We start from the raw sequence: 25,262 nt of genomic DNA on the forward strand, positions 1-25,262 counted from the left end.
TTAAAAGACATTGTTACAAAAAAGATAAAGCAAAACACAGACTAGGAGAAAACAGGAAAAATGTATCTGACAAGGAAGTTATAGACTATGTAAAGAACCCTTCCGGGCCGGGCGCGGTGGCTCACGCCTGTAATCCTAGCTCTTGGGAGGCCGAGGCGGGCGGATTGCTCAAGGTCAGGAGTTCAAAACCAGCCTGAGCAAGAGCGAGACCCCGTCTCTACTATAAATAGAAAGAAATTAATTGGCCAACTGATATATATATAAAAAATTAGCCGGGCATGGTGGCGCATGCCTGTAGTCCCAGCTACTCGGGAGGCTGAGACAGAAGGATCGCTCGAGCCCAGGAGTTTGAGGTTGCTGTGAGCCAGGCTGACGCCACGGCACTCACACTAGCCTGGGCAACAAAGCGAGACTCTGTCTCAAAAAAAAAAAAGAACCCTTCTAATTCAATAACTGGGTTAATACTAGGTAATATGTCCAATTATAAAATGGGAAAAATACTCAAACACTTCATCAAAAGAGCACATATATGTGGCAAATAGGCACATAAAAAATGTTCACCATCATTAGTTATCAGGTAAATGCAAATTAAAACCACAAAAAAGATATTACTATGCACATACTAACATAGTTATAATTTAAAAGACTGACCATATCAAGAGTTGGACAGCATATGGAACAACTGGAACTCTTATACACTACTAGGGGAAATGTAAAATTATAAAACCACTTCTGAAAACCATTTGGCATCTTCTTATGACATTAAACACACTCCTATCATATGACCCAGCCAGCCTTCTAGGATTTACACCAAAAAAATAAAAACACATGTCTATATAAAGAACTATATAAGAATGTTCAGAGCAGCTTTATTTGTAGTAGCCTAAATATTCATGAACAGGTGAATGGAAACACAAATTATCCATAAAACAAAATACTACTCAGCAACGAAAAGGAATACACTACCGATACAACATGGATTAACTTCAAAATAACTATGCTGAGCGAAAAAAAGTCAGACAAGAAATGAGTATATAGTGTATGAAGATTCCATTTATATAGAATTATAGAAAATGTGAACTAATCTATCATCACAGAAAGGAGGTTAAGTAGTTGCCTGGGAATGGGGTAGAAGAGAGGGAGGTATTACAAAGGGGTACGAGAAAACTTTTGGAGGTGCTGGGTATTTTCTTTATCTTGATCGTGGGGATAGTATCATATACACAAATGTCAAAACACATCAAATTATATACTGTAAATGTGCACATTTTACATCAAATATACCTTTTTTTTTTTTTTTTGAGACAGAGTCTCACTCTGTTGCCCTGGCTAGAGTGCTGTGGCGTCAGCCTAGCTCACAGCAACCTCAAACTCCTGGGCTCAAGCAATCCTCCTGCCTCAGCCTCCCAAGTAGCTGGGACTGCAGGCACACGCCACCATGCCTGGCTAATTTTTTCTATATATTTTTAGTTGGCCAATTAATTTCTTTCTATTTTCACTTGAGATGGGGTCTTGCTCTTGTTCAGGCTGGTTTCAAACTCCTGACCTTGAGCAATCCGCCCTCCTCGGCCTCCCAGAGTGCTAGGATTACAGTCGTGAGCCACCCCGCCCAGCCTATTTTACAACAAATATACCTTAAAACAGCTATTAAAAGAAGAGCAGTAAGGAAAAAAAATTATTCGGAGCACGTATTAGAAACTAATACATCTTCCTCAAGTATAGAGATGCAGACATACACTCTATTTACTGGTAATATAAGTCTGTCCCAAAAGATTGTTTACTGTCCAGATCATAGTATTGCTAGATCATAAAATGAGGCAATGGCCTTTGAATTTAAAATGGAGGAAAATCACAGTATGTACATATACTCTTGCATTTTATCTTTTTGTACATACATATGATTATTTAATCAATTAATGCATAGGCAAGTTTCAAACACTCAATAGAGAGGCAACACAAATAATCAGCAAAAACAGGTAATTTTTGAAAAGTCCATTTTCATTTGCCTTTGTAATATGCGGTTTTGTTTTGCAACAGACATATTCTTAGGGATGTCAGGCTTTGACTAATATTAAAATGAACTGTCATTTGTTTTTCTATTATATACTAGAGCAGGTGCCAAGGAGATCACAGATGGCAAGGACAAATTACAATGCTGATATCGATAAAGCAACTGAGTTACATGTATACACTGAGAATTCAAAAGCATTCATATATAATTCACCAATGTTATATACTTACAGGTAATGTGTGCCTATGTGCTCCCCACTCATTCTTACAAGCTGCCCCAAAGAGCTTTTCTGGGTATCTAAATGTGAACTGTGTAATAGCCTGCCTGTGCATACATCAGAAAAGGTAGACAAAGCAAAAAGTGTAATGCTGAAATTCTGTCAGTAAATTCTCAGCAATAATAGTCTCTGACAAGCTAGTTGCTATGTAGGAAGGAAGGAGAGAGACAGGTGTGAGAGGTTACATGGTCCATGTTGAAGAGAGCTATTCAGGAAAAGAACACTGGGATTTCAGGCCAGATAAATGTTTGGCCAGCAAAATATCCTGTCCTTAGATGCTTTCAGGTGGGCAATACAGAGATGCATCCTTCCAATCCTAAATCCTTTGTCAAGTATTTATTTGGGCACAGCAAATGCTGAGCACCGAGAAAGAAAGCAGAATCACACATATGTCCTTTCCCTGTAGTGTTCCTGATTCAAAAAAGAGACAATGATGAGAATATATTTAAAATCAAATTAGGCTGGGCGTGGTGGCTCACGCCTGTAATCCTAGCACTTTGGGAGGCCGAGGCGGGCGGATTGCTCAAGGTCAGGAGTTCGAAACCAGCCTGAGCGAGACCCCGTCTCTACCAAAAATAGAAATAAATTAATTGACCAACTAAAAATATATATACAAATAATTAGCCGGGCATGGTGGCACATGCATGTAGTCCCAGCTACTCGGGAGGCTGAGGCAGTAGGATCGCTGAGCCCCGGAGATTGAGGTTGCTGTGAGCCAGGCTGATGCCACGGCACTCACTCTAGCCTGGGCAACAAAGTGAGACTCTGTCTCAAAAAAAAAAAAAAAAAAAAAAATCAAATTAATAACCATCAAGGATGTAAATTTCATTATTATCCAAATTGCAGTCAATATTAACTCCTAACAGTGTGGCCATGTGATGAGAGCATTAATGAGACCACCCTCTGGGAGTTTTCACTTGAAGACAGTAACGATGGTGTTTCAAAAAAGGAAAGAGTCCAAACAAATGAAATCAACTAAAAAGAGGGGCAAAGTGAAGCAGTGGAAAGAAAGTTAGACTAAATCAAAAAGTCTTGCATTCTGAATCATCTCAAAAGATGCAAAAAATCCAACATCCTTTTATAATAAAAACATTCAATAAACTACAAATAGAAAGGATTTCTTTTTCTACCTTAGATCATCTATAAAAAACCCAAAGCTAGCATTACACTTAATGGTGGAAAATTGAATGCGTTTCCTCTAAAATCAAGGTATAAAATAAGGGTGGCCACTCTTAATCACTTCTATTCAACACTCTAATGGAGATTCTAGGCACGGAAATTAAATAAGAAAAAGAAAGAAAAGCTATCCAGATTAGAAAGGAGGAAGAAAAATTTATTTCCATTTACATATGACATGATCTTGCACATAAAAAATCTAAGGAATCCACATATAAAAACCTATTAGAATTAATAAACGAGTTCAGCAAGGTTGTAAGATAGAACACACAGAAATCAATTTCTATGCATTAGCAGTGAAAAATCTGAATGAAATTAAGAAAATGATTCCATTTATAATAGCAATAAAGAGAATAAAATATCTAGGAATAAATTTGACAAAACAAGTGGAAGACTTGTACACTGAAAACTAAAAAGAAAGAAAGACCTAAATAAATGGAAAAACATCCATGTTTATGGATTGGAAAGTTGAATATTATTTAGGTGGTAATATTAATACTTCACAAATTGATCTACAGATTCAATGCAATCCCTATCAAAATCCCTATTGGCTTTTTTATAGAAACTAGCAAGCTGATACTAAAATTCATATGTAAATATAAGTGACCCAGAATAGACAAAAGAATCCTGAGAAAAACTCAAAAGTTGAAGAACTCACATTTCCCGATTTCAAAACCTACTACAAAGGTACAATGTGGTATTGGCATAATGACAGATATATAGATCAATGAGATGGAACTGAGGACCCAGAAATAAACCCTTCACATTTATGGGTCCACTGATTTTGAATAAGGGCGCTAAGATAATTCAATGGAGAAAGAGTAGTCTTTCAACAAATGGTGCTGGGACAACCAGATCTCCATAAGCAAAAGTATGTATGAAGTTGGACCCCTACCTCACACCATACATAAAAATGAACTCAAAATAGATGAATGACCGTAAGAATTAAAACTACAAAACTCTTAGAAGAAACATGGGAGTTTGGTTGGGTGAGGTAGCTCACACCTGCTATCACTCTCAGAGGCTGAGGCAAGGAGAATCACTTGAGGCCAGGAGTTTGAGTTTGAGACATGGGAGTTAATTTTTGTGACCTTGAGTTAGGCAATGGTTTCCCAGATATGACATCAAAAGCGCAGCAACAAAAGAAAAAAATTAATTGAACGTATCATTAAAATTAAAAACCTTTGGATGTCAAAGAACACCATCAAAAAAGTGAAAAGACAATCCACAGAATGGTAGAAATTATTGCCAATCTTATACCTGACAAGGGTCTAGTATCCAAAATCTAGAAAGAACTCTTAAAACTCAATAACAAAAAGAAAAACAATCCAAATTAAAAAATGGGCAAAGGTTTTCTCCAAAGAAGATATACGAATGGCCAATAAGCAAATGAAAAGATGCTCAACATCATTAGTCATTAAGGAAATGCACATCAAAACTACAATGAGATACTACTTTATTCCCACTATTTGGCTATAACTAAAAAATGACAGATAATAACAAGTGTTGAAGAGGATATGGAGAAATTGGAACTCTCACAGATTGCTGGTAGGAATTTAAAATGGCACAACCACTTTGGAAAACAGTTTCAGAGTTCCTCAAAATGCTTAACGCAGAGCTTACCATATGATCCAGAAATTCCCTTCCTAGATGTACACCCAAGAGAAATAAAAACGTATTTCCACACAAAACTTATACATGAATGTTCACAGCAGCATTGTTCATAACAGCCAAAAAGTAGAAACAAATGTCCATCAACTGATAAATAGATAAGCAAAAGGTGGTATATCCACACAATATTAATTGACAATAAAAGAATGAAGGATTGATACATGCTACAACACAATGAACCTTGAAAATAATCTAAGTGAAAGAAGCCAGACACAAAAGGCCACATATCTCCATTTGTATGAAATGCCCCCAGTAGGCAACTCCATACTGACAGAAAGCAGACTAGTGGTTGCCTGAGGCTGTGGGGGGGAGGGGGGATTTGACTGCTAATGGGCCTGAGGTTTCTTTTTAGGGTGATGAAAATGTCTGGAATTAGACAGTGGTGATGATTGTACAACCTTAAGGGTAAATCTTACGGCATATGAATTATATCTCAATAAAGTTGTTATAAAAAAAGAATGCATGTGAAAACACTATAAAACTGCAAAGTGTTGCACATACACAAAGGATTATTATGATAAAAAATAAATGGCTATGGATTATGAAGTCATGAAGGTTAGATGAACTAGCAATTAAATCAGCCAATTCACTAATCCTCAAAAAAACTTGTCTGCAGGAATAGGAAGTGCCCAGCTTGCCACGTATTTTACATTTTAATGTATTTATCTCTTGACTTTAGGGTACATTTATAATAATTACCTTTTCATCGTTGACCAATACAGACATATCAGAGACAAAATACATGGAGGAAGGAAGCGAAACCCTACAGAAACCTATCTTATTCCATAGTTTATGAAGTTTGTATCTGTACCATAGTCAAAACAACAGAGATTTTTAACTCAGTAATTATGCCCATCACCTCTTGCCTAAATTACTACAATAGCTTAATAATTCTCTCTTTTCTCCTGAACCCCTTTATCTATTCTTAATACCAGAGAAAACCTTATAAAAGTGTGTTAGATATGTCATTCCTCTGGCATCCTAAGTGACTGACTATTCCTTTCCTATTTTTTGAGCATATATGAGCATACTAATTATATGCTTATAAATATTAAACCCCCATAACCTCTAGCACAATGCTGGCACATCAACTTAGGATCAATGAACATTGCTTGCTGAAGTCAATTACTGGCAAATGACTTGAAAGTAAAATCAGAAAAAAGGGGAGATCCCTTACCTCCACCAAACTGACAGTATAGGCAGTAAGCACTCTGGGTGCAGGCTGAAATGTCTTAACTCTGTCCTTTAAGTGAAGCGTTGGCTGCTTAAAGGTTCTTAGGTCTTTTACAGGTGACTTGCCAACAAGCCTTTATATTCCCTAAAGGCAGGGACCACTTGTCTCCATCATCTTCCCCAATGCATATAGAGAATAAATGAGCACACACAATACAGGGCAGGTGTTGAATGAGATGAAGGTAGCTGAAATGAGATGGGATATAAGTTTGGCAGGGATTGAAAAAAGACCTCAGATTCCAGGATTCATGCTGCCAGCTAGTTACCTCATCCTTCCCTCCTCACCATTCCTCCCCATCTTCCTGAACCTGTGGGTTTCTATCCTCTGAGTTGGTAATCTTTCTGCCCTAGACAATTTATTTTCTAATCTGTAGCTGTCATATAGAAGGCTCACCATGAGACTGATGATGACACACTGGGCAGCCACACAGATGAGCAGGCTCCCCTGTTAATTACTAGGAGGGAGGGAAGGCACTCAATTCATGGGAGGAAAGACAGAGGAGCTAAACTGTATCAGAATGGGTCAAGTCCAGAAGCTGAAAAGAGCTGTCGAAACAGCGTGTCATAGGGGAATCCAGGCACAAGGAAGGAGAGGAGGAAAGGGAAATTAAGTCATTTGGGGAGAGATGTGCCCCTTATCATCCCCAGGCTCTTCCCCACAAATATATGGTGAGGATAAAGCATAACAATAGATGGAAAGCACTTTGAAGAATAAAAGCACTGTATAATGGTCAGTACCGCAGGATTATTATGTTAAGTGGATATTCTTATCCTTTGCCTGGTTTTTATCCTAGTTCTTGCAATAACACCCTAATAACACCAAGTATTTGATCATCAAGACAGGAAATAAAATGAACCAGACTCTCAGTGAAGAGCCCCTGATGACATAAGTAACAATTTGGAGGCAGTGGCAGGTCACCAGCAGAGTCAGATGCAAAGTTATAGCATCAGTTTTACATCTGCCTGTACTCTCCTCAATCGAAGAAAAGGGAACTTCAGGCTGGGCCACAGTGGCTCATGCCTGTAATCCTAGCACTCTGGGAGGCCAAGCAGGCGGATCGTTTGAGCTCCGGAGTTCGAGACCAGCCTGAGCAAGAGTGAGACCCCGTCTCCACTAAAAATAGAAGGAAATTAGCTGGACAACTAAGAATATATAGAAAAAAAATTAGCCGGGCATGGTGGCACATGCCTATAGTCACAGCTACTAGGAAGGCTGAGGCAGAGGATTGCTTGAGCCCAGGAGTTTGAGGTTGCTGTGAGCTAGGCTGATGCCACGGCACTCTAGCCCAGGAAACACTGTGAGACTCTGTCTGAGAAGAGAAGAGAAGAGAAGAGAAGAGAAGAGAAGAGAAGAGAAGAGAAGAGAAGAGAAGAGAAGAGAAGAGAAGAGAAGAGAAGAGAAGAGAGGAGAAGAGGGGAGGGGAGGGGAGGGGAGGGGAGGGGAGGGGAGGGGAGGGGAGGGGAGGGGAGGGGAGGGGAGGGGAGGGGAGGGGAGGGGAGGGGAGGGGAGGGGAGGGGAGGGGAGGGGAGGGGAGGGGAGGGGAGGGGAGGGGAGGGGAGGGGAGGGGAGGGGAGGGGAGGGGAGAAAAAAAAAGAAAAGGTAACTTTAAAGTTACCATTTTGGAGATTCTTTTCTCTACCTTCTCTAACTACCTTCTCATCCTTTTGCTCATTCTGGGCTTCCTATTGTATTAAGCACCATTTTGCAAACCCGCCTCCTGGAACACGAACGAACGAACGAACGCGCGCACAAGCACGCACACACACACACACACACACACACACACACACACGCGCGCGCGCGCAGTGCACTTTTCCAAAGTAACCAAGCTCACTCGGCTCCCTAGCCACACAATCTCTGGTGTAAATAATCAAAGCAGCAGATGCGAGACCTTGGGAGGAAAGCAAAACTCAGAGTCCCCTATCACCAAGATGGCTGTTACAGAGAAGGTGAGGCTAGAATAATAGAAGAGATTTCATCTGAGTTCAATTCCTTCAACAAAGACTGAAAGGTAGAAGGAGATTTCTGAGATCAGTACCATTGGGGTCTTTGGGGTTCTGGGTGAGTAAGAGTGCCAAACCAGATGCCTCCCTCAAGCAAAGAGTGGAAGCCCAGGATTTAGAGTCAGAGTACTAAGTTTACTACTATGTGATTTCAATTCTCAACTCCTGTGAGCATCAGTTTTCTCATCTACAAAAGAGAATAATAACTGCAATAGTTATATATCAGAATGGCTGTTAAAGCACTTTCCAAAGTCAGTAAAGTGCTGGATAAATGCTAACTGTTATTACTGGTTTCTCCCTACCCACCCTTCTATAAGCCTTTATGTCTGAAGGTAGTAGCAAATGAAAGAACATAGGGGTGTGGAACTTGGGCTTCTCTAAAGCGCAGGATGGACTCAAGTTAGGGGTTAGTCAGTTTGAAAATCTGTGAAAACTTTTAACCCAGAAAGAACCAGTTACCATATTTGAACACTAGCTGGTAAGAGTCACTGGAAAAACCCTGATTGGAAATTTTAGTAAACTCTTTCAGGTAACTGGTTGACACTACTTGAAGACTACAGAATCCAGCTGTAGATACTATGGGAGTAGATATTGTAGGATACTGTAAACAACAGAAGCACAAGAAAAGACAGATGTCATACAAAAAATCAACAGGGATATATGTGGTGAGAGATATAGAAAAAAGAAGAAAACCACATCAAAGAGAGTCAATCAGGCAAGACTTCACTAGTAAGTTAGTTTTAAACTGGTATTTGAAGGAGAAGAGGTACAAAAATTCACCATAAAGGAGTTAAATAATTATGGTAAACTAAATTTTCCAAAAGTAACTATAACAATATTTCCCACCTATGATGCTCTTCCAGAGCCTTGCAACTCTCTATCAAGAGGTGAAGTCTATCCCCTCTGCTGTTCCTGGGCAGGCCTTTGTGACTTCCTCAACTAATGAATTCTCAGGCTACCTCATCACCTCTGCAAATGTTTTGGGATGCTTGCTCTGGGAGCCTTCAATCACCTTGTAAGAAGTCAGCTACTCTGAGGTCACCATGTGTAGAAAGATAATCTGGAGATTTCAAAGAAAGGTGGAGGGAGAAGGAGGAAGAGAGGTCCCTGAGGATTCCAGCTGTTTCAAGCCCCAGCTATTTCAGTCCTCCCAACACAGGTAAGAATGAGGAAACCTTTGAAGCCCAGCCCTGTCCCTATATGACTACAACTACATGAGAGATCTCAATTGAAAATAACTGCTTGGCTTAGCCCAATCAACCCCCAGAATCGTGAGCAAAATAAATGGTTTTATGTTAAGCCCGTTTGGGCAGTTTGTTAGGCAGCAATGGATAACTTGAACAATACTGATATGTGCAGAGGCTTTAAGATCAGGACAGGCATGTCATATCCTGGGGATGGGGACTTGGCTCATCCAAGACTGGAAACTACAAGATATGAGGTCATGATATTATGTAAATAGGTGACATTTACTGAATTCTTAACTACATCAGGTATTTTGCTAAGCATTTCACATGCATTATTTTTATTTAATCTTTTCATAGAACACTGTGAAAGAAATACTATTTTTCTCATTTTCCAAAGGAAAAATCAAGCTTAGAAGGGTTAAGTTATAGGAAACCTAGGTTGATTGGACACAAAAGTCATATTCCTAACTAGAATGTACTGCAACATGGTGCTTAGCAGAACCTTAAAGGTGATCATATTATCAGATTTAGTAGTATTAGAGTTAAATGGATCCCAGAGACCAACTTTCCCACTTTACAACTGATGAAATTGAGGCTAGGACAGGTTAAGTGACTTAGCTTGAAACTGTATTCATTCCTCAACAATAAAAATACAAATAAAAAAAGAAAAAATCAAAGAAAAAAAACAAAAACAAAAAAATACAAATAACCTAAATTTAAAAAGGGCAAAAGATTTGAATTGACACTTCTCCAAAGAAGATAGGCAAATAGCCAATAAACACATAAGAATATGCTTAACATCTTTGGTCATTAAGGAAACATAAATCAAACCACAATGAAATACCACGTCACACCCACAAGGCTGGTATAATCATAAAGAAAGGCAATAACGAGTAATGGTAAAGATGTGGATAAACTGGACTTTCACAGACTGCAGGTGGGAATGTAAAATGGCCAGCTACTCTGAAACACAGTGTGGCAGTTCCTTAAAATGCTAAACATGGAGTTTCAATCAGCAATTCCCCTCTTAGGTATATACCCAAGAGGAGTGAAACATATGTCCACACAAAAACTTGTACACAAATATTCATAGCAGCATTATTCATAACAGCTAAAAAGTGGAAACAGCTTAATGTCCATGAACTGATAAATGGATCAACAAAAGGTGGTATATCCACACAATGGAATATTATTCAACCATAAGAATGAAGTACTGATACACGCTACAACACAGTTAAATCTTCAAAATATGCTATATGAAGGCGGACACAATAAGCCTCACATTGTATGATTCCATCTATATGAAAAATGTCCAGAATAGACAAACCTATGGAGATAGAAAGTAGATGAGTGGTTTGCAAGAGCTGGGGGAAGGAGACAATGAGGAGCAACTGCTAATGGGCCTGAGGTTTCTTTTTGGGGTGATTAAAATGTTGTAGAATTACATAGTGATGATGGTTGCACAACTCTGTGAATATAATAAAAGTCACTGAACTGTACACTCTAAAGCAGTGAATTTTATATTTTTTTGTAGAGACAGGGTCTTGCTATGTTTCCCAGGCTGGTCTTGAACTCCTGGCTTCAAGTGATCCTCACGCCTCAGCCTCACAAAGTGCTACGATAACAGGCATGAGCCACTGTGTCTGTTCCAAATTGCTGAATTTTATGGTATGTGAATTATATCTCCATAAAGCTGTTAACTAAAAAAAGGTATCTATTTTCCAATAAAACTCCAGTGAGCATCCATTCACTACACAGTTCCAGGTATCATAGCATACACAAAGATAGGGTTCCTGAGTAGCTCAAAGATACCACATTGCTTAATGGTAAGAGTGCTGAGTCACATTTGAGGAGATTTTATTTTTTCCCAATCTCAATGAAACATACCAGGCCCCAGAGTGTCACTCTTTCCCCATCATTAATCAAAGAGGAAGAGAAAGAGAGAGGGAGTTATCCTCTTCTTGGATAGTGAATGCAAACCTCAGGGCCTAAAGGGACCATCGTCAAGGAGACTTTATTGGGAGGAGATAGAAGAAGTCAGGAGCATGGTGGCTCAGAACTGTAATCCTAGCACCCTGGGAGGTCGAGGCGGGTGATTGCTCAAGGTCAGGAGTTCGAAACCAGCCTGAGCAAGACCCTGTCCCTACTAAAAATAGAAAGAAATTAATTGACCAACTAAAAAATATATATATACACAAAAAATTAGCTGGGCATGGTGGCGCATGCCTGTAGTCCCAGCTACTTGGAGGCTGAGGCAATATGATCGCTTGAGCCCAGGAGATTGAGGTTGCTGTGAGCTAGGCTGATGCCACGGCACTCACTCTAGCCTGGGCAACAAAGCGAGACTCTGTCTCTAAATAAATAAATAAATAAAAATAAATAAATAAATAAAATTTTTATAGAAGGCTGGGCACGGTGGCTGACACCTGTAATCCTAACATTCTGGGAGGCCAAGGCAGGCAGATTGCTCAAGGTCAGGAGTTCGAAACCAACCTGAGCTAGAGTGAGACCCTGTCTCTACTATAAACAGAAAGAAATTACTTGGCCAACTAATATATATAGAAAAAATTAGCTGGGCATGGTGGCGCACACCTGTAGTCCCAGCTACTCGGGAGGCTAAGGCAGAAGGATTGCTTGAGCCCAGGAGTTTGAGGTTGCTGTGAGCTAGGCTGACGCCACAGCACTCACTCTAGCCTGGGCAACAAAGTGAGACTCTGTCTCAAAAAAAAAAACAGGCCGGGCGCGGTGGCTCACGCCTGTAATCCTAGCTCTTGGGAGGCCGAGGCGGGCGGATTGCTCAAGGTCAGGAGTTCAAAACCAGCCTGAGCAAGAGCGAGACCCCGTCTCTACTATAAATAGAAAGAAATTAATTGGCCAACTGATATATATATATAAAAAATTAGCCGGGCATGGTGGCGCATGCCTGTAGTCCCAGCTACTCGGGAGGCTGAGGCAGAAGGGTTGCTGGAGCCCAGGAGTTTGAGGTTGCTGTGAGCTAGGCTGACGCCATGGCACTCACTCTAGCCTGGACAACAAAGCGAGACTCTGTCTCAAAAAAAAAAAAAAAAAAAAAAAACAAACAGAGAAGTCAAGAGACTTGATTCCTGATTCACTTCTCTCTTTCTTAGAGGTCACCTTTCACTACTGTCAAGCAAACCAGATGTCTGGCTCCCTCACAAGACTTACACATTTTACCGCTAAGCCTTGCCAGGGGTACAGGAAAATAGAAATAGCACTGGGCTAGGGCTCAGAGGCACAGCAATTAAAAAAATAAAATCCCAACCCCATCACCTCTTAGTTTACCTTAGGCAAATCACTAAAGCCTCCCTGAGCTTATTTCACCATCCATAAAATGGGAACGAAAATCCTTGCCCTGGACTACCTCAATGAGATAATAGCCAAAAAACCACTTTACCAACTACATACTGTACTGTAGAAATACAAAGGAGCACCATCACCACTGCACCCTTATCTTGGTCCTAAAGCTTCCATCCTTCTCTTCCCACGAATCATGTCCTCCCCTACTTTAAAAACTAACTTCTTGATGGGCACGGTGGCTGACCCCTGTAATCCTAGCACTCTGGGAGGATGAGGTCGGCAGATCGTTTGAGCTCAGGAGTTCAAGACCAGCCTGAGCAAGAGTGAGACCCCACCTCTACCAAAAATAAAAAAAATTAGCCGGGCATGGTAGCGCATGCCTGTAGTCCTAGCTACTCAGGAGGCTGAGGCAGAAGGATTACTTGAGCCCAGGAGTTTGTGAGACTCTATCTCAAAAAAAAACAAACAAAAAAACCGAACTTCTCCTCTCTTGACTCTAGTCTTTCTTTTAATCTGGTCACATTTCCCCTCCTGCCTCTTCCACAGTAGTTATGAACCCAGCTCTTATTAAATGCATTTATGCTTTAGATCATTACTACTACTACTACTACTACTCCTGCTATATACTTCTTGCCTATCTTGCTCCAACAGAATATTAAGTTCCAGTGTATTCCCAGTGTCTAGAATGCTAACATTTGGTATGTATTTATTAAATGTGTTGAATGAATAAAATTCCATATGCCAGACCAACATACGGGAAGTAGAATCTTAACAGGTTTCTTGCCCTATGCCTTGCCCAGTCCTTTCTTGACCTGCCAGTTTTCAAGTTCAGGACTAGTAAAAGGATGTGTCTCTAGGAGTGAGCTACAGCAGAAGTAAAGCTATTAGCCCTAGGTTAGGCAGAGCTAAGAGAACTAGGATTTCTTCTGGGTTTCTGGTTGCTTAATCAAATCATTCTATAGCCTGAAGTGATATTTAAAAAACCCTCTGGCATAGGAATTGCCAGGCCTTGTCCTATACCTACCATTATCCCCTGACTCACATCTTCAGCTCAGACTTAGGGCCACTGGTCTGGAGAACCTGGACATGATGAGAAACCACTCCCTGATTCACAGTGCCAAAGAAAAGAAGGAGAAGAGGAAGAGAGTGAAGTCAGGGGACTCTTGGAAATCCCAGTTGTGAGGTCTCTGAACCTAATTTCCAGGGAAGTGACAAAGGCCCTGGAATAGAACCCCAGAACAGCTTGGGATCCCCTATGACCACCCTTGAGTCGAGAAGCCATCAGTGGTGGTGTGGGCTGCGGCAAGAATGACTGACCATTGCTTCTACTCTAGGCATTTGGGGAAAAGGGGGGAAAAGAGAGGAAAAAAAGGAAGAAAGAAACAGTAACCAACTAGACCACTCTGTGGATGTTCTAGAGATGTAAGCTCTTCTGGTGCAGGAACCCCATTTTCAGAACTCCAACAACATTCTAAAAGGAATCAATGACATTCCAAGGATCCTGCCCACTGGAAAATTCAGAATCTGAGATCAGTCTGGGGAGCTATTTTAGGAAATTTATTCTCTCACTTAATCCAAAACTGAATTATTGAAATTATGTATATTTGACATTTACATTATAAGCTTTGACATTTCTATAAGATTTACTTTCTGACTTTTGTGGGCTTTAATTCTGAAATTATAGAAAATCCTATAAACTGACCATCCTTAAAGAACTCGAGTAGATAGGAGTTGTTTGCACCTATGCCAGAGGTAGACAGAAAAGGCTAAGCAAGGTTTCACAGATGGGGAGCCCAGAAATTCTGCTTTAGTTAGCTTACCCGGTTCAACTCAACTTATTTAATCAATATTTATGGAATGTCTACTGTGTGGCAGGTACTAGGTGAGATGTTAAGCTCACAAAGTGACCAGTCCTTGGCCCAGGGTGTTCACAATTCACTGAAGAAATTCATAACAGAGTGGAACCACTGAAAAATAAGCTTTGGAATAGTTAATGATAAAACTTCTGTTACAAGACCAGAGGGAGAGAGCTAATTAAGAGCACAGATGTCATAAGGCAGAGGCTCTCAAAGTATAAAATGCTAGTGTCAGCATCACCTGAGAAGATGTTAAAAATGAAAATTCTGAGGTCCCAACCTCAACTCAAACTTAGTCAGAAATTTTGAGAGTAGCACCCAGTGATTTGTGTAATATTTTAGGTGGCCAATGCCTTCCTTATCCATCAGGCTACTGGGGCTGTATAATAGTTCAACAAGCTCTCCAGCTGATTCCGATGTATGCTAAAGATTGATAACCTTTGACCTAGGTTATCAGTAAATAAAGTCCTATTGACAAGGACCAGGAGCTACACTTATAAAAGAATTGATTAGACTATCATCATTTCCTCACCTCTTTTTACTCTGATCCACTACAAACTAGTTCCTGCCCTCACCACTGCCCAGAAATCACTCATCAAGGCCATGAACATCCTCCAGTTACTATTTCCAGACATCCCTCTGTCATTTTCATCCTTGACCTATTGGGAGCATCTGACACTGCTGATTGCCCCTCCCTTCATTTCTGAGATCCCACACTGCCCTGGATCCTTCTGTTTCCTTGCCAGTCTTTTCTGCAGGCTTCTTTTTCTGTGCCTCCCCTTTAAATGTGTCAACTCTCAGGGTTCTGTCCAAGGCCCTTTTCTTTGTACCCTGCCCCTGGATAGTCTCATGCTTCCACTGCTGTATCTAGATGGTGATGACCCGCCAATCCCAGAACATCCTCCTGACCTCCACACCTCAATTTAGCTACCTGTTGAACATCTTCCCTTGGATCTCCCACAGGCACCTAACACTCAATATGTCCAAAAGGGATATTGACCCATCCCCCTTCTCCCTCAATCATACTCTTCCTCTAGAGTCCCTTTCTTCGTTGAATAGTACTACCCAGGAGCCCAAGCCAAGAATAATGGTGTCATCCCTGTCCCACAGTCTCCTTCCCCCATGAAGTCAACTATGGAATCTCAGATCCCTAATTCTTCTCCATCTCTGATGTCACTTCCATAGCAGGAGCCATGCTCACCTCTTGCTCAAGTTATCACAATGGTCTCCCAATCCATCTTCCCTCTCTCCACTCTTTGATTCTTTTAATCCAGTCCATGCTGTAGCCAACCCAATCTTGTTTTTGTAAAAGCACATCTGATCATGTCATCCCCTACTTAAAATCTCACAATGGTCTTCCATTGCCCTTGGGATAGAGTCCAAAACCCCTAACACAGAGCATTACATGGTCCTCGGGACCTGGCTCCTACCTATTTTCCTTTTCTCCAGTTTCATGTAAGTAATTGTTCTATGGCCTCACTATAGATCATAGCTGCATCCAATTCCCATAACACCATGCTTTCTCTTGCCTCAAGGCTCCTGTATGTGCTATTCCCTCTGCTCAGACTTTCCCTCTCTCCTGGCTGGCTCTCATTTTTTGGCCTCAATTTAAAGGTCCTTTCATCCAGGAAACCACCTTTAGGTGTCCCTCCCAGTGCTTCAACTGTTATCACATGGGTAAGTTTGGGTGCTATCACATAACGTCTTCTTAACTTCTCCCTCCACAAAACCATAAGCTCCTTGAGGGCAGGGTATGCAATGTAGTCATGCTGATCCCCCAGTGCCTAGCACCATGGCATGTGAAGATTTGTTAAATGAACCAAGCTTCTTATTTGAGGGATATCATGAATGTTCCTAAACCCGAAACACTGTTCCTGAGAAGACACTGAAACCCTGCTGGTTCTTTCCTCTGTCCCTAGGGCTCTGAGAAGAGGGTCTGCAGTTCTAGCCTCATACAAGGTCCCATTCACACAGCTATTTACTACACTCTCTCCAGCCACCTCCCCCCAGAACAACAGTGGCCTTTCTCTGCAGCAGCAGTCTCTTGGGGAGAAGCTTCTGAGGGCCTGCTCTGGGAAATGAATGGGGCCAGCCTGGGGCAGGCAGGACAATAGCAGGGTAGGCCCTGTGCCCATCAGACCTCTGCAGCCCGGAAACCAAGCCACCAATGGGGAAGTCCAAGAACTCTGAGAAGCTGAAGGCAAGCAACCCCAACAAGGCTGCTCTGTCCCTAGAAGAAATACCAAGTGCCCAAGACCCAGTACCCAGTAAGAACAAGGAGAATTCTTGGTCTTAGTTCCTGGCAGCAGTTTTTAGAGTTGCTGTCCTGAGATCCTCTGGCTAGGCATAAAGGGAATCAGCAACGTCAAGAATGAGCTACAGTTCAAGTCAGGAAACAGCAGGTAAGGAGTATACCTTGTAAAAAGAGAACTAAACTGAGCACTAGAAGACAACCCAGAAAAATGAAGAGACACTGCTCTTGAACCCTGAGTAACAGGATAAAACACAATAGCACCAACAGTTATTTATAATAGTCTACCATGTGCTAGGTATTCTGCTAGAACTTTTACACAAATAAAAGATAATAAAGTCAAAGTGATATATGTATGTGCAAAAGGAATGCTGAATAACATAAATGTGTAGGGTCTGCTGGCACTAATCAGAAAAGGCTTCCTTGAAGGAAATAAAAGTTGGGGGGAGACAGAGAACACTGAGTGATGTGGGCCCAGGAAACAGGTTGGTCTACCTGAACCAGAGCAGCAGGGTATAGAAATCAGACATACAATTAGTTAGATGTTGGCTAAATTGAAAAAAGAAGTCATGAATCCCAAGCTGGGGAGCTTGGGCTAGAAGAAAAGACATTGAGGGTTTCTAGCAAAGAAGGATCTGTCTTAGGATGTGATCCTAGGCACCTGATTTTTAACTACCATCCTTGTTTGTTCAGTATGTCCCTATAGCCATGCCTGTCAGTCCTTAGTTGAGAATCAGTATAAGACTGAGGGTAACCCAAGTGTGGGTCTCCCAGTGGCAGCTGAGAGCTCAGGCCAATGAGGAGTTCTTGCCAAACCAAATGCTTAAACAACACTCACCATATGTTTGGCACTACAGAATTCACAAAATGCTTTTACATAAATCATCCTGATAACACAGCTAGTTAGTCACTGAGCTGGGGCTCACACATGATCTTCTTGCTTAAAGTCCTATATTCTCTCTATTATACTACTAGAATGGTTTCTACATAGATGGCCCTCTAGCCCTGGAGTCCAGTCTGCTATGTGGGAATGAGGTATAACTGATTAATCAGGATCCATCAAATATATGCAAATCTACTCAAATCATGACCAATTTCCTAAGAGATGTCCCAGGACTGATGCTCCTTTCTTCTTTTTAAAAAGCTGCACTGAAGAACTCTAAAACTATTAGGTAGAAATGGCCTAACCTAAAGGTCTTAGGAAGATTAGCATCATTCAATATGCTGTATTCAGTGAACTGCTGGATACCAATGGCAGACAAAATGACTTAATGAAGGTCCTATTCTATCAACAGCACTACCCTTCTCCTAGTTGACCAGTTTCAAAAACTGGGAATAAAATTGGATTTAACCTCAAAATCCCTTGCTGAATTTTCCTTCCAAAATGTGTTTTGAATCCTGCCCCTCTTTGTTCCCACCATACCCACCAATTCAGAAACTCATTATCTTTTGCCAAGATTGCTACACAAACTCCTAGCCTTCTTGACCCCAAGCTCTCTTTCAATTTATATATTAACATCAGCATTCTCTCTTTGAACACTATTGTTATCACCATATAATACATAAACCTTCACTGACTCCCTTTTTCCTACCACATACAGTCTGAATACCTTTATGCCCCCACCCTACCCATGTCAGCAACCGAACTCCTCTCTGCTCTACAAAGACCAACAATCTTAACATTTTGAGACATCATGCATGTTTCTACCCCAGAACCTTTGCTTATGTTGCTCCCCTTGTCTGAAATGACCTCCTCTCTTTCTTCTACCTGAATACTTTCCAACTACTCCTCCCTAGCTATTCTTATTAGCACCAACTTTCCATTCTTCTCTAAAGGTACTTTTGGTGTACATAAAGATTCAGCAATTATGTGCTATCTTTTCATGGTTTTGTGTTGTTTCATTAATAACATTTCCCAACAAGAATGTAAGCTCCACTTTCTTGTATATTATCTACCAAAAAACCAAGAACTAAGCTGAGCATGGAGCCATCTGATAAATATTTGCAGCCCAACCAATTAACTGCCAAGTGCCACAGATCATAGGTCATCCCTTGGAGGGCCGCTAGATTGGTTCTCTATGGGATCTGAGGCCAGGCCATGACTGGTGGCTATGGATCCCATCATACCATTTTGTAGTAGCTGTTATCCCAAAGGATTTATAATTGTTGAACTTATGGAACCATCTTCCCCAGAGATCAATGAAAATGGGAAAGATGCTCAACCTGTCTTTTACTACCTCAAGAGACATCCTATTTGGAATTAAGAGGAAAAGGCAAGGTGATCCCTTAAGGTCCTTCTTTGATTTTTTTCCAGAACTTTTAGTGATTTTCCCCCTCAAATCTATCCTATTTAGTAACATACGTCTTCCAGACTTTAAAAATACCTTCCAAGTCCTATTCTAATTTTATTAGGGGCCACAGATTTTCTAGTTTCTCCCCAAGTTTCACATCCCTGCACTTTTATCTTCTGTCTCATTTCATCAGGCAGCTCTTGTTCCATGGTCTTCTCAAACTTTCATTTTCACTAGTTTTCAGGAAGGCCAGATAAAGATTCCTGAAAAAAAGTTCTGGCTCACTGTAAGAAAGGACACAAGGCATTCTGTTTTCAGAGGCTCAAAGAACGTAATAGCTAAAAGGAACCAAATCTTAGAGATTGGCTAGCCTAATTCGCTCATTTTTCCAGATAACAAAACTGAAGTCCAGAGCAGGTAAGCACCTTTCTAAGGTCATTACCCCAGTTAGTAGCAAAGCTGGCCCCACCTTCCAGGTCTATTAACTCAGATGCTGGTGCTCTTCCCTCAGAACTCCACACCTCCTTTCACATATCTAACATGACTTTTTATAAAGTCATGATTTTTTTTTCTTTTTTGAGACCAGAATCAGCAATTTCTTCAGTCCTGCCTACCCCAAGGGGCAAAGGAATGATCTTGGATGCCATTAGCAGGTCTAGGCCTGGGTCTTTTCCCAATATGGTGATAGAGGAAAGGAGGAAAAACACAGTCTACAGAGAAGAGTGCCCAAGCCACACATGATAAATCTTTGAATTAAGTTTTAAAAATAAGAAACCAATAAAATGGAGTTTTAAAGGCAATGTCATGGTAAAGACATGAAGCAGATTCAGTCAATACAGATGAAAGTAACTCTTCTTATGCGTTATAAAACTTCACAGTTAACAAAGCCCTTTCATATATATCAGATCATCACACCTTTAAAGCAGAGAAATAATATCCCAACTCTGGAGTTTCTAAGACGCTATTCCACAGAGGCTGTGAGCCTCCTGAACTCCTTTGTCTTTATATAACACTAATTTGGGATTAGTTATATACCCATCACAAAATCATTTTTACTTTTGATAAACTCATTATTTTCATTTAATTTTTCTTATTTTTTGTCTATTCTCCTAAACAATGGACAGGGCCTGTGCTCTGTGTGGCAATACCATATGAAAAAAGTGAAATAAATTTATTAATCAAAGAGTGCTCTTTCAGAAAGGTTCTTGAGTATGTGAACTTACGCTTAGCCTACTCCTGCTCATAAATGGTGATTAAATGCCAAATGTTTCATCGGCAAATCCATTGCCATCTCTCATCTCACACCCCTAGATAGGAACAAGGGTACATTTTTGGAAAAGAATCAGAATTTCAGGGGATTTACTATTTGTAACTCTGGATGCCTGGCACCATTCTGAGATGCCAGCCTTCTAAACTAGATAGAAGCTCAGCTGAATGTCTGGGGATTTCTTGGGCTCAGGGCTCAATAAAGACCAGAAGCCAAAGTTGAAAGAGATCTCTGATTGGAACAGTTGCTGGGTCTGGATTTATTTTGAATTAGGAAATTCCCAATTCCTTGCTTCTAAGACAAGAAATGGCCAGAGATCACAAAACAAATCCTTTCTATCCCTGTCACTGAAAGACATCTAAATGAGCCGAGGGAGATGAAATCTTTCTCATTCACCAAAATTCCTGGGAAAAAGATTCAATAACTTTCCTCTTCTCACATTCTTCTAAAATGATCACCTAACCCTGACCACTGGAAAAGTATTCCTTCTTCCTAACCTTGTGTACTTCTGCAACAATAAACCCTGATTCTTCAAAATGATGGAAAGATATTTGAGTCATCTTTAATTTGTTTTGGGTTACTTAGCTCAGAAAGCAGTGCATGAAGCTAAAATCAAAATCCATCTAAAATTTATACAGAGTTTTACAGTTTAGAAAGCAATTTGAAATATATTATCTCATTTGATTTGCTCCTTTCAACAGCCCTGTGAAAGAGATGCAATAAACATTATAATCCTCAAATGACACGCTATGTAAAAATATTTGTGAACTGGAAAGTACTTTACATAAATGAGCTATTACTGCTTTACACATGAGGAAGCCAGAGGAGGCATGTGACTTTCCCAAGGTCACATAGTTAAGAGGAAAGCCACACGGCTCAAACCAAGAACTTAGTACTTCTGTCTAGTTTTGTCACCACATGAACTAACTCTGCACAGAGAAAAGCTGTTTCATGGATGTAGTAAACTCCTAACTCATCTGGACATCTCAAAAACATTTGCCATGGGAAACTAGGCAAATGGATAGAGATGGCTTAGCAAAACTCACTACCACTTCTGTAAAAATGACTCAGTATCATTACCTATTTGCAATATCAAACATATTTTTTGAAACTCTTAAGAAGAATATATAATAACGTGCAATAAGTTGTCCAAGGACAAAACCTGAAAGAGACATGAACAGCTGTGTTTAGCTCATCTTTCAGTAACAATTGATTAACACTAAAAGATAAAGATTAGATGCAAATACTTTTATGCTTTATATGGACCCAGGAGTCACACCCCAAAGGAAGGTACAAGGGGTAAAAGACTGCCAAATAAATATTCCAAAGTCTTCTTTACCCTGAGCCATAATATCTCTCCAAATACATCGTCCTCTATCACGTTGCTTATCTTGTAGAAAATACGTATCACCTAGGAAAACTTTTCTAATTGACCTTATTTTGACTACACTTGAAATTAACACATGGATTTGGAACAACTTGAAATGGAGGAATTTATAGTTGCTGATATGTTCGTTCACTCCAACATTCATATGTCAAATATTTCTTTTTTTTTTTTTGAGACAGAGTCTCACTTTGTTGCCCAGGCTAGAGTGAGTGCCGTGGCATCAGCCTAGCTCACAGCAACCTCAAACTCCTGGGCTCAAGCGATCCTACTGCCTCAGCCTCCCAATTAGCTGGGACTACAGCCATGCGCCACCATGCCCGGCTAATTTTTTTTTTGTATATATATCTTAGTTAGCCAATTAATTTCTTTCTATTTATAGTAGAGACGGGGTCTTGCTCTTGCTCAGGCTGGTTTCGAACTCCTGACCTTGAGCAATCCTCCCGCCTTGGCCTCCCAGAGTGCTAGGATTATAGACGTGAGCCACCGCGCCCGGCCTCAAATATTTCTTGAATATTTACTTCATGCAAGGCACTAAACTAGGCACACAAGATAGAACATAAACTAACCAAAGACATGGAGCTTTCATGGAGCTTACAGTCTAGTGCTGCTTTTATGTGGTCTTCAGGAGTCTTTTATGTTTCCTAGTCCCCCAGTTAGATTGCATGCTCTCTCTGAGCAAGAATTATATACTTAAATTTTCATTCCACTACTGGGCATCTACCCAAAAGATCAAAAGTCACTTTATGAAAAAGACACATGCACTTGAATGTTTATAGCAGCACAATTCACAATTGCAAAGCTGTGGAAACAACCCAAGTGCCCATCAATTCATGAGTGGATTAATAAAATGTGGTATATGTATACCATGGAATACTACTCAGCTTTAAGAAACAATGGTGATATAGCACCTCTTGTGTATTCCTGGATACAGCTGGAACCCATTCTACTAAGTGAAGTATCTCAAGAATGGAAAAACAAGCACCACATGTACTCACCAGCAAACTCGTATTAATGGATCAACACCTAAGTGGACATATAGGAGTAACATTTATGGGGTGTCGGGAGGGTGGGAGGAGGGAGGAAGGGATGGGTATATACAACCACAATGAGTAAGATGTGCAACGTTTGGGGGATGGACATGCTTGAAGCTCTTACTTGAGGGGGGATGGGCATGGGCAATATATGTAACCTTAACACTTGTACCCCCATAATACGCTAAAATAAAAAAATAAATTTTCTAAAACATTCTTATAGCACCTGATACTAAGCTCTCTACATAGCAAACTGATAAACTAAAAGAGAATCCTTGACTCCATAATCTGTATTTTATTCTACTCAATCCATCCAGTACAGTTTAAGAGTACAAATTATTTAAAATCCATAGGATCTTGAGTCTGGGATGTCAAAACGTCCAATATGCGTACAGCAAAGGGGGCAAGATCAATGCAGCTAGCTGGGAATATCTAGACAGAAACCTGGGTCCTAGCACTGACCTTCTTAATGGGGAAGAAAATCAGACCAAGTGGAGGTGAGGAATGCCCTCTACTCTGCATTATCCCTCAGGATAAAATGGTGCTTTAACTATAGAACTTACAGGCTGTGAGCCCCACAACTGTTAAAAAGAAAAATGCAAGTGAATACATTGACTGCTGAAGAGTATCTTACCCTACTGCCACAGAGAGAGCATAAAATGATGCCCCACACATTCTACCTGACCAATATACAGACCTAGTTAGATATGGCAGGGCAATAAAAAGAGCCATGGATTCAGAATCAGAAGATGTGTGTTTGAGTCCAGATTCTCCCACTAATCTGGGAAGATGGCACTGGGCAAGCCAGGTATCCTCTCTGAGCTTCAGTTTCCCCACCTGTAAAATGGGAATAATAACCTCTACCTTAGAAATATTGTGAGGTTCAAATGAGATATGTGCTATGAAAGCCGTTGGGAAACTATAAGAAACACAAATCCTAAGATTTGTATCTGTGATGATATCCAAACTCCCAGAAGAGTGTCTCACATCAATCCAGGAATCCTCATTGCCTCCTCCTTCTTGCACCCCTCCAACACCTAGGTCAACACCTTCTCACATCCCCGAATTCACAGAAATAGTTCACCATACAAATTTTAAAAAGGCAAGTACACAAATTCCTGAACTCCAAGAGGCTGAAAAGGGAAGAAGAGCAGCCATGTAAACCATTTCACCTCCCCATCTTGACATGCCTCAGTTATCCCTGTCCAAGCGTCAAACTACAGGGAGGCCAACAGAAAGGGGGAGGGGAGCTTGAACCCGCCATGTATCCTTTGTGGTTGTCTGCCTCCTCTTCTCCACTGCCAAGTCAGTTCCCTGTATAGGGATTGCTGAACTAATCTAAACAGCACTCTGAGGCAATACAGAGATTAGTGTTTGGGAGAGAGAGATTATATGCAGTTTAGGCCACATTCCACAGCCAAAAGGAAATTATTATTAGCATGGATAACCAAAGGTTGACTAGACACGGAGAGAGCAACTGCTCTCTCACAAATATTCTTCCCTATCTTTCCAATAACATTTTTTCCAGGCCCAGTCCTTTCATTTGTTTGTTCAGTCCTCCAACCAACCATCAATCTAGTTAGGATGTGTGCAGAGCCCATAAAACTCACCCCCCTCAAGATTCCCAAGGAGAGAAGGGTTGAGGAGGGGTAGGGGAGGGAGGGAAAAGGCAGACACCTTACAAAGTTGTCCAATCATTTGGAAGAAAGAATTAAAACCACTCTGTAACATTACCAGAGATATAGGGAAGGCTGGGCAGACTCTTGGGGAAAGGGGGATCATGTGCTCAGACTCAGGGCCAGAGCCTCTGCCCATCAGGCCTAAGAGCCCAAAACAACTCCTTCCAGCTCTAGGCAGAGGGAAGGCCCATTTTGTAGGGTCAAGCTTATTAAAAAACAGCTTGGAAGATTAAACCTAGAGTATCAGCTGGTTGGCACGTCTCAATTTAAACTCTAATCTTAGAGGAGAGAAAATTCTAATGTGACCTATGCATTTTGAAGCCGAATCAGTCACTGGTAAAAATCCAGACCTATATGGGTGCAAAGGGTGTTTCTGTCCCATTATTCAGGCCAAGAACATCCTCCTCATCCTAGAAATGGGATCCACCCCATCACCAAGCCCCACCATTCCATAACAACCAGCCTGGTGGAGGCCCACGCCCCAGGCAGGGACCTTCCCCCAGCAGCTCCAACACCTAAAGCCAGTCCCAATCCATCCCTGGGTGGAGGGTCACATGACTAGGCTTAAGCCTGCCTCCCACCCCAAAGCTGGTAAGTTGGGAGAACCCAAATTTGGCCTCTAG

At 40.9% G+C, this 25,262-nt stretch overlaps 2 protein-coding genes across 13 annotated transcripts in view; one reads left to right on the forward strand and one right to left on the reverse strand.

Annotated features, from left to right (window-relative positions):
- ARHGEF11 (Rho guanine nucleotide exchange factor 11) overlaps positions 1-25,262 on the reverse strand; it is a 116,976-nt gene that overhangs the window by 89,874 nt on the left and 1,840 nt on the right. The gene's annotated exons all lie outside the window — the stretch shown is intronic.
- Positions 1-25,262, forward strand: part of LOC105873096 (SLAM family member 8-like) — a 215,728-nt gene that overhangs the window by 32,070 nt on the left and 158,396 nt on the right. The window lies entirely within an intron of this gene.

This window comes from Microcebus murinus, chromosome 2 (genome assembly GCF_040939455.1).
Source record: "Microcebus murinus isolate Inina chromosome 2, M.murinus_Inina_mat1.0, whole genome shotgun sequence".
Lineage (NCBI taxonomy): Eukaryota > Metazoa > Chordata > Mammalia > Primates > Cheirogaleidae > Microcebus > Microcebus murinus.